We start from the raw sequence: 11,568 nt of genomic DNA on the forward strand, positions 1-11,568 counted from the left end.
ATTGGCCGTGTCGGGTGGTGGAGGGTTACGACACATTTATAAATAACGCGATCTAAACCCAAAAACGTTGATTATGAATAATATTGGTCGCGAAAGCCTACGTGTTAAACTTTCTATACTTCGCTGCCATACTACCAACCCTTCATGATTTGGTTCGAGAAGAACTACTCCCTTTTGTTTAGCAGTTTCCTGCCCCAAGTGGAATAGTGTCCACCCCTCCTCGTGACTGGAGCCAGAACTATCCCACTGGATCTCCTATATTTAAAACAGATCGAGCTCGCGACAAAGGAATAGCAGCCTCTCCTCCACAGTGAACGTTCGAACATTCCACGTGGCCATCCGCAGTAGTGTTGAGCTGTATCTGGAGGAACCCCAGGGGGTTTGGGGGGAAGGGTTGTGTCCCCAGGAGACGTCATAGGTGCCTCTCCCCCGGGGCCATTGGCCCAAGCTGGTTTAGGTCTTTTCTTTGTGTGTTTTTTTGGTTATTGAGTTGAAGGTGGAGGGGTCACCGGCACCTTAGGGGGGGGGGTCCATGTTTCGCAAGCGTAGAGAAGAGAAGGAATGACCGTGGCCGAGAAGACCTGAAGCTTCGTGCGGCGCGACAGACCAGGTAGCTTCCACACAGCGCTACGCAACCGATGAAAAGATATTGCCGCTCGACTGATTCGGAGTGAGACCTCTGCTGTTAAACTGGAGCCAGTCATAAGCATACTTCTCAGGTATGGGAAACTCTCCACTCTCTCCACTACTGCCCCATCACCGATTGGGAGTTGTAGGGGTGGAGTGTCTGATGGTACAAAATACCCAGGCAGGTGCTTAGTTTTGGTGGGGCTGATGGTAAGGCCCCACCTCTTAGTGGCACGCTCCAGTCTCAGCAGCAGCGTCTCTAACTCTTCTTCTGAATGAGCAGCTATTACAAAATCATCGGCATACATAACGTGGTTGACCAATAGGGAGCCATCCCTTGATCACACCCGGGCGTCGATCAGCCTCCCATTATATCTTAACCAAATGGAAATTCCCCCGGTACAGCTATTGAAGGCTTCACGAACTATGCGGCCAAAATAGATGTTAAATAATGTGGGAGCCAGAGGACATCCCTGTCGCACCCCAAGGTGTACAGGGAAAGGCTCTGACTCCCGGCCACGTAGTTTTACCCGGGCCCGCTCACCATCATCAAGGTCCTTAATGATCATGAGCAGAGGGTCAGGGACTCCGAAAGCGCGAAGAACAGCCCAGAGCCCAGGCCCACTGATGGTATCATTGGCCTTGACCAGGTCAATAAAGCGGAGATGTAGGTCTTGTTGGAATTCCCTACACCTCTGCTGTAGCAGACGGACAGAAAATATGGCATCTGTGCAGGACCGCCCTTTCCTGAAACCGCATTGGGGCCCGCAAGCCTCTCCTCAGCGTGCCTAGCAAGGCGATGTTGAATAATCCTTGCCAGGACCTTTCCCGGCAGACTGAGGAGTGAGATGCCCCTGTAGTTGTTACAGTCTGTGCGGTCCCCCTTCTTAAAGAGGGGGACCACCAGGGCATCCTTTCAATCCTGCGGAACCCGTCCAGTGGTCCAGACTGTTGTTATGATGTCATATAGGGCAGTCTGTGCACAAATGCCACCCTCCCTCAGCATTTCGCTTGGGAGATCATCTCTGCCCGGTGCCTTTCCTGGTCTCAGACTCCGGATCGCCTTCAGTACTTCCTCAACAGAAGGCACCTCAGCCAGCCACTCACAGGGAGTGACCTCTTCCAATATTTGAGGCACCGCAGCCTCAGCAGGGTTATCCCCACTTTGTGCCATGCTGTTTTCCTGGCTGAGAGATTTCCCCTCCCCCAGGACCTCACAGAAATGCTCAGCAAATCTGCAAACCTGTTCCTGGGGGTCGGAGATTGGATTACCGTTTTTTCCCCTAATGATGGTAATCGGTGTGGCGCTGCAGGTTACTTTTTTGATGGAGTTAAATAGTGATTTGTGATCGCGGGCCATTGAGGCAGACTATCTCCTCAGCAACCCGTGACCACCACCCATCCATGCAGCGCCTTACGGCTCTCCGAACCTCCGAGCAAAGGCTGCGGTAAACCTCCTCATTCTCTGACGTGGGATGCTGTAGCCGATGAGAGTGGGCCTGTCGCTTTTTCTCAACTAACCTGAACACCTCCTGTCAGCCAGGGTTTCTGGGGAGGTCTGGACTGCGTACCCAAAGCAGCCATTGCAGCTGCATGAGTCACAGTCCTAAATCTGGCCCATTTACCCTCGACATCAGGAGGAGTGGGGGACGATGCCAACCCCAGCTGCAAGCGATGATGAAATTCTCACTTGCAACTTTCATCAGCTGAGACCAGGCCACTTTTGGTTGGAATGGTCAGAGGGCAGATCAGCTCCACGGTAGGTCATGGTGTCAAGGACATGGGCTCGCATCTGCTGGTCCGTCACTATGTAGTCCAGCAGATGTTCTTGCTTGGATCCGGCATGCATCCATGATGTTGTTTGGATGCACCAATGCCGGAAGAGCGTGTTGGTAATTACAAGCCCATGGGCTGCACAAAATCTAGCAGCCTCCTACCAAGCCCATGGGCTGATCTGGCCCATGCCTTCCAATCACTCCAGACCAGGTGCCAGCATCATGACCAACTCGGTGGCCACTTTAGCCAGGACCTGTGACAGGAGGTCATAGAAGGCATCTGACTCATTGGCTTTGCCTGCATCCCTCCACGGATGTTCATCTTCGGTGGGGGCATAAGTAACCACGACCACCACTCCTCGCCTCCGGTTGATGGGAAGGCAAGCCCAAAGTATCCTGGGGCTTACAGCTTCCCACACCTCACCGCCACGCTCCCATGCCCCCTTCATTCTTTTGTTCAGAAGAAGAGCCACACCCTGTTGTTTGGCAGTCTCCTGTCCCGAGTGGAGGACTGTCCACCCCTCATGGTGGCAGGAGCCAGAACCGGTCCACCGGACCTCCTGAATGCCACAGAAATCCAGGCGGTACCGGTCCAGCTCCCGACAAAGGAGTGGCAGCCTCTCCTCCGCAGTGAGCGTTCGAACATTCCACCTGGCCATACACACACAGACACACACACACACAGACACGCACACACGCAGACCCACACACATATAGACAAACAGACACACACACAGACAAAGGCACGCACACACGCAGACCCACACACATGTAATAAAGGACTCTTGCACTGGGTCTGTCTCCGTTGTCCTTTATTGGTTCGTACAACTTTGCCCGCACGGCGCCTCGCTCAGAGTCTCCTCCGTCTCCCGCTCGGCAGCCCCACTGCTGCCGTCGCTCCTGCAGACCTGTTGCTGGCTCACTATGCAGCCCCGCTGCTGGCTCGTTACACAGCCTCTCTGCTTCCCGACCTGCAGCCCCACGGCTGCTCACTATGCAGCCCCGCTGCTGGCTCTCCGTCGCCTCCACGCCCGGACACCGCTGGCCGACGGTGCCGGGTCCCAACCCTGTGGCGATCACGCCACTTTCCTTCTCCTGCCCTGCATGGCCTCCTCCTGTCTCTATTCTCAAACTTTCCCCCAGCCCTTCCGGTTCCTGTCCTTAAAAGCTCTCTCTCTCCCCATGTGACCCTAACTCCTCCCACCTGTTACGTCACATCCCGCGAGCCCGTTTACGCTCACATTACACACATATAGATACACACTCACAGTCACACATAAACACACGCAGACACACACGCGCACACAGATACGCAGTGGAGATGTTCACTTGTGAGTGCACTTTAATGGAGCGCCTGGACCGCTGCCGAGGCGGTGCAGGGGAGGCGGCCACTGACCTTGGTCGATGGATGCCGCACAGAGGCTGGACGTGGGGGGCCGCGCCAACCCCCGCTCAGTGCACCAGCTGTTCAAGCATCATCGCGTTTGGACAGGGGGGGGGGGGGTCGTGGGATGTGCGTGGTGTGGTTGATGGGGGTCGCGGGATGTTGAGCGCACTGTGCTACGATGACAGTCACCGAGTCTGAAACCCAACCCCCCACCTTGTCTTGGTCAGCTCGACGTGAAACGCGTAAGGGCCTTCCGCCACTCGACAGAGCCACACGAATTAACTTGCCTCGTGTACGAGCGTGCGACGTGCTGATTGCGATTCGTGTAGCTCACCGGGATATATTCATTTTCATTGTTTTCACTTGCTGGATTATATTGTGACATGGTCCCAACAACACGCACACTCACCCACTCACTCATTTACTCACTCACCCACCCACTCACTGACCTACTAATTTATTTTCCCACTCACTCAGCCACTTACTCACCGACTCATTCATTTACCCAATCAATTACCCACTCACTCATTTACCCACTCACTCACCTATTCATTCATTAACCCACTCAATCACCCACACACTCACTCAATCACTCACTCACCCGCTCACCTTCTCAGCCACTCACCCACTCACTTACCCACCCACTCACACACTCACCACACTGAAGGTCACAACACTTCTCTTCCAGCTTCTTCCCACGCACTGCTCCACTATGGGAATTCCCCCCGGCGTCCAACGGTGCTGTTTGTTGCTGGCTGCTTCACGTTCTGGGCCTGTGCTCAGCAACTGAGTGAGTAACCAACAACAACAAAAGCGAGGCGGGAAATGCTTCAGTCGATGGGCAGTGGATTGCTACCGAGGCCTCCGCTCACCTCTCGGAGTCGACACTTGTTCACTGCCGTGTGCTCGCAGTTAGAGACTCATAGACTAGCACAAAAACCCACAGACTCGCATAGAGACTCATAGACTCGCATAGAGACCATTGACTGACATACAGAGCCATGGGTTCTACGTAGAGTTGACAGTGGCTCATCACTGTGTGGTGGATGAACTTCTCTGAGTGAGCGATGGTGCCATGCTGCTCACCTGTCCTCACCCACGAGTTAACGTCATTATATTGTCTGAGTAGCGGCAGCCACGCATGGACAGCCTTACTGCAAATGCCGACATCCATCCCAAAACGTCAAGCAGGCCAGCAACAAACCACACTTTCCAAGTTTTAATGGATAAGAGTTAACAGGTTTCTTGAGTTGAGTAAGGTTATAAGAGCTTGCGGACAATATCTACACGTGTCAATAGCGACATACACGGAACTGTGCTGATATACACCAACGGGCAGTGCAGAGTAAGCACGTGTGTAGGCACGTGTGTAATGTGATTGTTTTATGGATCTTCAAATTTCTCGAGAGGTTCCATTCAAATTTGCAGCCTGGGTCAGTTTCAACTTCACTGAGTCGCAGCAGCAGGGCGCGGCCTCCTAAACTAATGCCGGCGTCTGCGTCTGCCCCATGTTGCCGTGTATGTATAACCGTGTGTTGAACTTCTTTCGCACCGTACATAGACAACCGTGCTAATCGGAGGTGCGCACACCTGTGTGTGCACTCCCCTCCTCTCTGCTCGACCTTCTCCCCCATTAATCGCGCACGGCTCCTACTCAATCACTGCTTCCTCCCTTCCTCTCTCCATCCCTCCTCTCTCCCCCACCTCGCTCCCTCCATTTCCTCTCCCTCCCTCTTCTATCCCCCCCTCCCTCTTCCTCCCCTGCCTCCCTCCCTCCCTCTTCCATCCCTCCTCTCTCCCCTCCTCCATCCTTCCCTTTCCTCTCTCCCTCTCTCATTGTACCGCGTTACCATGGTGAGCGGCTGATGTGTGCAGTGGGCTAGAAGATTGGAGGAGCGGGGTGGGGGGGGAGCTCACGTGGGGTTGTGGGGTAGGCGAGAGAGGGGGAACCGAAAGAGGAGAGAGAAGGGTGAGAGGAAGAGGGGGGGAGGAAATGAGAGAGAGCGAGATGGAGAGAGAGACGTCATAAAGCGAGCAGCGGAGGGAGTGAAGGTGAGAGAGGGGGGCAGCAAAATGAGAGAGACGGTGGCAGTAGAGGGGGGCAGTAGAAGGGGCAGTGGAGGGGGCAGTGGAGGAGGCCGCGGAGGAAGCAGTGGAGGGGGCAGTGGAGGGGGCAGTAGAAGGGGCAGAGAGGGGATGTGGGGAGCAGGGGGAGACTGATACCCAGGCGGGGTCACCATGACACCAGGGTGGGATTGATGTCTCCACGCTCTCGCTCGCTCGCCGCCGCCACTGCAGGCGAGCGTCCCGCACGTCACCGCGTCCTGCGGAGCGCAGCCTCGCACCATGGCAACGAGCCACGCGTACCCTGCACCGTTGCCCCGGGTTATATGCACGGTCGCTATGGAAACCAGCCAAGCTCACCCCCATGTTGCTATGGATTACATCACCATAATAACCACGATCACCTCCACTGTCATCCTGCCCCACCAAGACCCCAGAACCCACACTTCACTGTCCCAGTCCCCGCACTGTCCCAGTTCCCGCACTCTCCCAGTTCCTGCACTGTCCCAGTCCCCGCACTGTCCCAGTTCCCACACTGCACACTGTCCCACACTCTCTCTCCCATGTGTAGTGGTAATGATGGAGATCCAGTTTTCTCTGGAGGCAACACATTTATTTATAACAACTATAATGGCAACACAAGGTCCCTGACACAAAGGGGTATCGGCCCCTTCCACCCGATACCCTGGGGAGGTATAGCCTCCGGGCAAGCGTGTCCTAATCACTGGGACCACTTCCTCTATATATATCAGCCCTCCGGCTAGGGGGACCTCGGGGAGGCTCGCTGACCCGACCCAGCCAAGGTCCTCAGGTCCCGGCCACTGGCCCACTCGGTCCCGGCCCTTAGAAGGGTATCGGGTTCTGGGGGTTCCCAGGGTCCGACCACTGGCTCACTCAGTCCTGGCCCTTACAAGGACGTCGGGTCCAGGGGTTCCCAGGGTCCTAGTCTAAGCTGACTGTTCGGTCATCAGCTTGACGACGACTGGCAAAGCCGTTCAGAGGTCCGGTGGCCAGGGTCACTCCGGTTTCCCAGCCAGCACAGGTTGTGATCCGCCTTCGCTTGTCGGCATTGGCGATGCAGTGGCACGACAGAGAGCTCCGGTGGAGGGGGACCGAGAAGGGCCTTGTCATCCCCAATGCCGATGGGGGGCGTTCTTCCCGCTGCCGCTGAGAAGGCTCCCTTGGCTTCGGCCAGGATCCGGGCAGCCACCCGGAGCGACTGCAGCCCTGTCTTTGCGGCCATGTCTGCTGGTCCGAGCCACCGGCCCCGTGTTCCAGGCTCCACCAAATCTCCCATCCTGGTGAGCCGCGCATTGGTGAGGCGCCTCTCCATGCCGGGGGTGGCGGTGGTGGATGGCAGCTTTGTCTGTGGGTTCCTGAGGATCGGTTCGAAGACCAGATCTTCGGCCGATCACGGTTGGTTCAGCCTCCTGACGGCGAGGGAGCTCCATCTCCCATGTCCCACTCTCTCTCTCCCATGTCCCACACTCTCATTCTTTCCTATGTCTCACACTCTCCTATGTCCCACACGCTGTCTCCCATGTCCCACACTCTCTCTCTCCCATGTCCCACACTCTCTCTCCCATGTCCCACACTCTCTCTCCCATGTCCCACACTCTCTCTCCCATGTCCCACACTCTCTCTCCCATGTCACACACTCTCTCTCCCATGTCCCACACTCTCTCTCCCATGTCCCACACTCTCTCTCCCATGTCCCACTCTCTCTCTCCCATGTCCCACACTCTCTCTCCCATGTCCCACACTCTCCCATGTACCACACTCTCCCATGTACCACACTCTCTCTCCTGATTGCCGCGCTCTCTGGCCCCACCTGGCCCTCACTTGTGCAGACCCCGTCTAATCGATGTCATCATAAAGAGCGCCACGCTCAGCCAGAGCGGTGGATCCCAGCAACAGCGGCAGCAGCGTGGACGGCCCCCGTAGTCCGCGAGGCCAGCAGAGCGCGGCCCCTTCCAAGCCACTCCCGAATTCCAGCTGCTGACCAGCTTCGCTGAGGACCTGGGGTTGATTCCATGCAGCCAGTCGAATGAGATGAGATGGTGTTTGCACGAGTAACACTATTGGTGGTCTCAGCCATGGGCGGAGTTTGTGGGGGGAGGCGGCACGGGGGGGGGCATTGCCCCTCCCAAACTGGACACATTTATTAATTTACTTTCAGTAGTTTATAATTAAGATTAAATATGGAAGTGAAACTGCGCCTATGGTCTTAGCCCAGTCACGTCACAATGCACCGACCACACAAGCTGCTCAAGTGCTATCGTTGTGTCGTCAGCTGCTGGAGGCGTCCCAGACACGTGAGCGCTGTGCGTCAGGTGAACAATGCGTCACGTGGGGTGCGTGGCTGTTCTCATAGAGGGAGGCCTCGAAGTGGAAAAGGTCCCGGGGCTGCCCCCCTGTTTCCGCAGAACAAAGGCAAACGTGTTCCTCGGTCAGCTCAGGTCGATGAAATCTGTGCGGTGAACTATCATACAGTTGAACACAATGCCACCAGATGTTGGTACGAATCAAATCCTGTCGCCCAAATATAGATGCCAATAAGTATGGGATGTATTAGTGTCGTGTAAATATTAAATGAAAGGCTCCAGTGAGGAGCCCCGGATGACCACGGACTTGCTGCTCAACTTCCATTCGCTGTGAAAGCTTCGTAGATAATATGAGGAGGCTGGAAAGCTGCGTTGCTATAGCTTCTTGGATTCAGTTATTAACGACGCTCCCGGCGCGTGGAGCGAAACGTCGGACATCATGCAGTAAAATACGCGGTACAATCCAACGACAACATCGGAGAGCTGCGCATCAGCACGGACGCGAACCACCTGCGCAGTGTCCCTCCAGAAATGCAAGTCAGCCTATTGTCTCAAGAGACAATGAAGATACAGTGCAAATCGTTCTGGTCATCTGTAGTCTGAATGCTGTACTAGAGAAGAGAGCTGGGCGTCTGTGCCACTTGCGATCACTGAGTCACCCGGGCAACCACTCTCAGTAGCCACGTGCACACGAGGCAGGGAAGCGAGCCCCCCGTTGACATTGGGAAAGGGGTGACCGCTTTGCTAGGAAAATCGGTGACATTTTTTATGGTGGCCTGAGTATTTATGGAGCGAATCTGGTTAACATGCAGAGTGAGCAAGATATTTATTTTTTGTGTGTGTGTAGCTTAGGGGCGTTCTGTCTACAGAAATGTTTTTTTCCAGCTCGGGCCCTTTATTTCACGCGTGATCGTGGCCGTGATACCGGTATGAGTATTCACCAGTGTGCGTTGCTTCTTCTTGTTGGGGTTGCACGCAGCGGCTGTATTGAACACATTTTACGTTGCTGAAAAAAATCAGTTTGGCTGTCAGTGCTTATGAAAATTGCTCCGGTGATATATTCTTAACCTTAGGGGGAGATAATTGATATATATTTTAGAAACGTCTCAAGTCAAAGTGACTTCCAAATGATTATTGAGGTGGTGGCTCATCTCTTGTTTACAAACCTAACCAGTCGTGGAAAGTCTTCATTCCTGTGACGGGGATGGGTTTATTCGTATGGCGCGACGGTGGCGAGATGTTAACTACATCGCCTGATATACAGGATATCGTGGGTTCGATACCGCCCCTGATGCCTGCTGTATATTTGGAGTTTGCGTGGTTGCGTGGATTTTTCTCCTCGTCCTCCAATTTTTCCCTCCACTTTAAAGCTTTCGTGACTGCAGGGATTCATCTTCTTGGGTCTTTCGGTAAAGTCACGTAGAATGGAAATAATAAAATAATAAAAATAAAACATAATAAAATAATTCTCACGACGTTTCGGCCACAACGCAAGCAGCCGTCCTCAGGTGAAGAACAGGTCTGTCGATAAGACAGCGTCTGAATGACACGTATTGGGCTTGGTGCGTCTTTTTAAGCTGGGAGGGAGGAGGAAGAGCGCCTTGACAAAATAATTTGCATACCAATAGGATTTTTTTGCATATTTATGGGAAATGCAGATATGCGACTAGTACTAATTGTGAAATGCGTAGGAGGTTTGGCGGGGGGTTTAAAGTCATGTTTTGCCCGTGCATTATGCAGGACCAGCAGCATCAAAGGGAGGGGATAGGGGGAAGCATTAATAAAGGGAAGAAATGTTAACAGTATATAGCTGCAGCAACCAAACCACCACGTAAACAACCAAAGTATAAACTACATAGTATCATCAGTATACTAAAAATACTCTCCAATAAGCTGAGCTACCAACAGTAAGTAATACACCACAATTCTACGTCGCAAAAAATATAACACGCCTCCAGCCAAACTTTATTCTCCCACATCACACGGGTCTACCCCGTACTACATACTGCTACAGACAAACCCAACATTAAATTATATACTGTATTACTATACACCACCCTATACCTTATCCATTGTAATATTACACTATGTATTATTCTACCCACCCTACTGCACACCACACTGCTGCATATTCACCATACAACTACGACACCATGTATTACACATTACAATTTTATACTATTTATTATTTTACAATCCGCTATATACTATACCATTGACCGTCTCGTGAAAGATACTAAGAGGAAGCAGCGAAATATGTCAATGGGAGAGTGGTGATTGCAGACTTGCAGCAGAGTAAAGAATCCATTCCCTGCGGAGAATACAAGATATATAGTCAATGCCAGTGAGTGGAACGCGGTCTGAAAGTCACTGTAAACGTGAACACAATCAGTTAAGATCCGAAATGGTTTATTACGTCCTTCCAATGATTACTGAGCCAGAATCCATCTTCTCGGTTGAAATTGTCTCTGTGTTTGTATATGTGGATCGCTTCATGAACGAATCTCTCATGGTAGCCAGATGGCTTGCAGAGAACCTCTGTCTTGGAGAAGTCAATGTCATGTGAGCCCACTCAATTGTAACAGTGATCTGCCACGGCTGAGGTGTTTGTCCTACCGTGTTTCAAGTCTGCTTTATGTTCACGGATTCGGTCCGAGACATGTCGTTTGGTTTCTCCAATGTAACTGCTACCACAGAGGCAACTTAGTTTGTAGACGCCAGGGTACTGTATGTCTGGAACCACATTTTTTACAGACGGGACCAGATCACGTATTTTATGTACTGTGTTGAATCGGACCTGGATCTTGTGTTTTATCAGGATTTTGGAGATATTTTTTGTGACCCAGCAATGTAGGGTAAGGTGATGGTTTTGAAAGGGACCTCAACTCTACTGACTTGGTATCGACAATCAAGGGGATTTCCCTGTCCCCAGACGACCTGCTTGTCAGTTTTGATGTGGTTTCCTTATTCACCAAAGTTCCTGTACCTGACGCTATCGCAATCATTGAAGACTTGGTTCATCAAGGACTGAATACTGGGGTACCCCCCCTGGTGAGACACTGCTTAACCAATACATACTTCACCTGGAATGGAACTTTCTACAAACAAACTGAGGGCACCCCAATGGGCTCCCCCCTATCTCCGGTTGTAGCCAACGTTTTCATGGAGAAATTTGAGACTGACGCCATCCAGACTGCAACTCTACGCCCGACCTTATGGAAGAGGTACGTAGATGCCACTTTTGTCATCTGGCCACATGGCCGGCCTGCTCTAGACCAATTCCTCGACCACATCAATTTCATACACCCAGCCATCAGTTTCACCATGGAAGTCGAAAAAGATGGCAAGCTACCCTTTTTGGATGTCCTAATTAAAAGGAGACCTGATGGTT

At 52.8% G+C, this 11,568-nt stretch overlaps 1 long non-coding RNA gene across 1 annotated transcript; it reads right to left on the minus strand.

The window, feature by feature from the left end:
* Positions 1–3,598: 3,598 nt before the first annotated feature.
* Positions 3,599–6,121, minus strand: LOC133342174 (uncharacterized). Its single transcript, XR_009755100.1, has 3 exons — positions 6,013–6,121; positions 4,447–4,575; positions 3,599–3,866 (listed from the first exon to the last, which is right to left on the minus strand). It is a non-coding gene; the product is annotated as an uncharacterized LOC133342174 (long non-coding RNA).
* Between the last annotated feature and the right edge of the window lie 5,447 nt (positions 6,122–11,568).

Source organism: Lethenteron reissneri, chromosome 14 (assembly GCF_015708825.2).
Source record: "Lethenteron reissneri isolate LAM-NWPU_2019-01 chromosome 14, ASM1570882v1, whole genome shotgun sequence".
NCBI classification, from domain to species: domain Eukaryota; kingdom Metazoa; phylum Chordata; class Hyperoartia; order Petromyzontiformes; family Petromyzontidae; genus Lethenteron; species Lethenteron reissneri.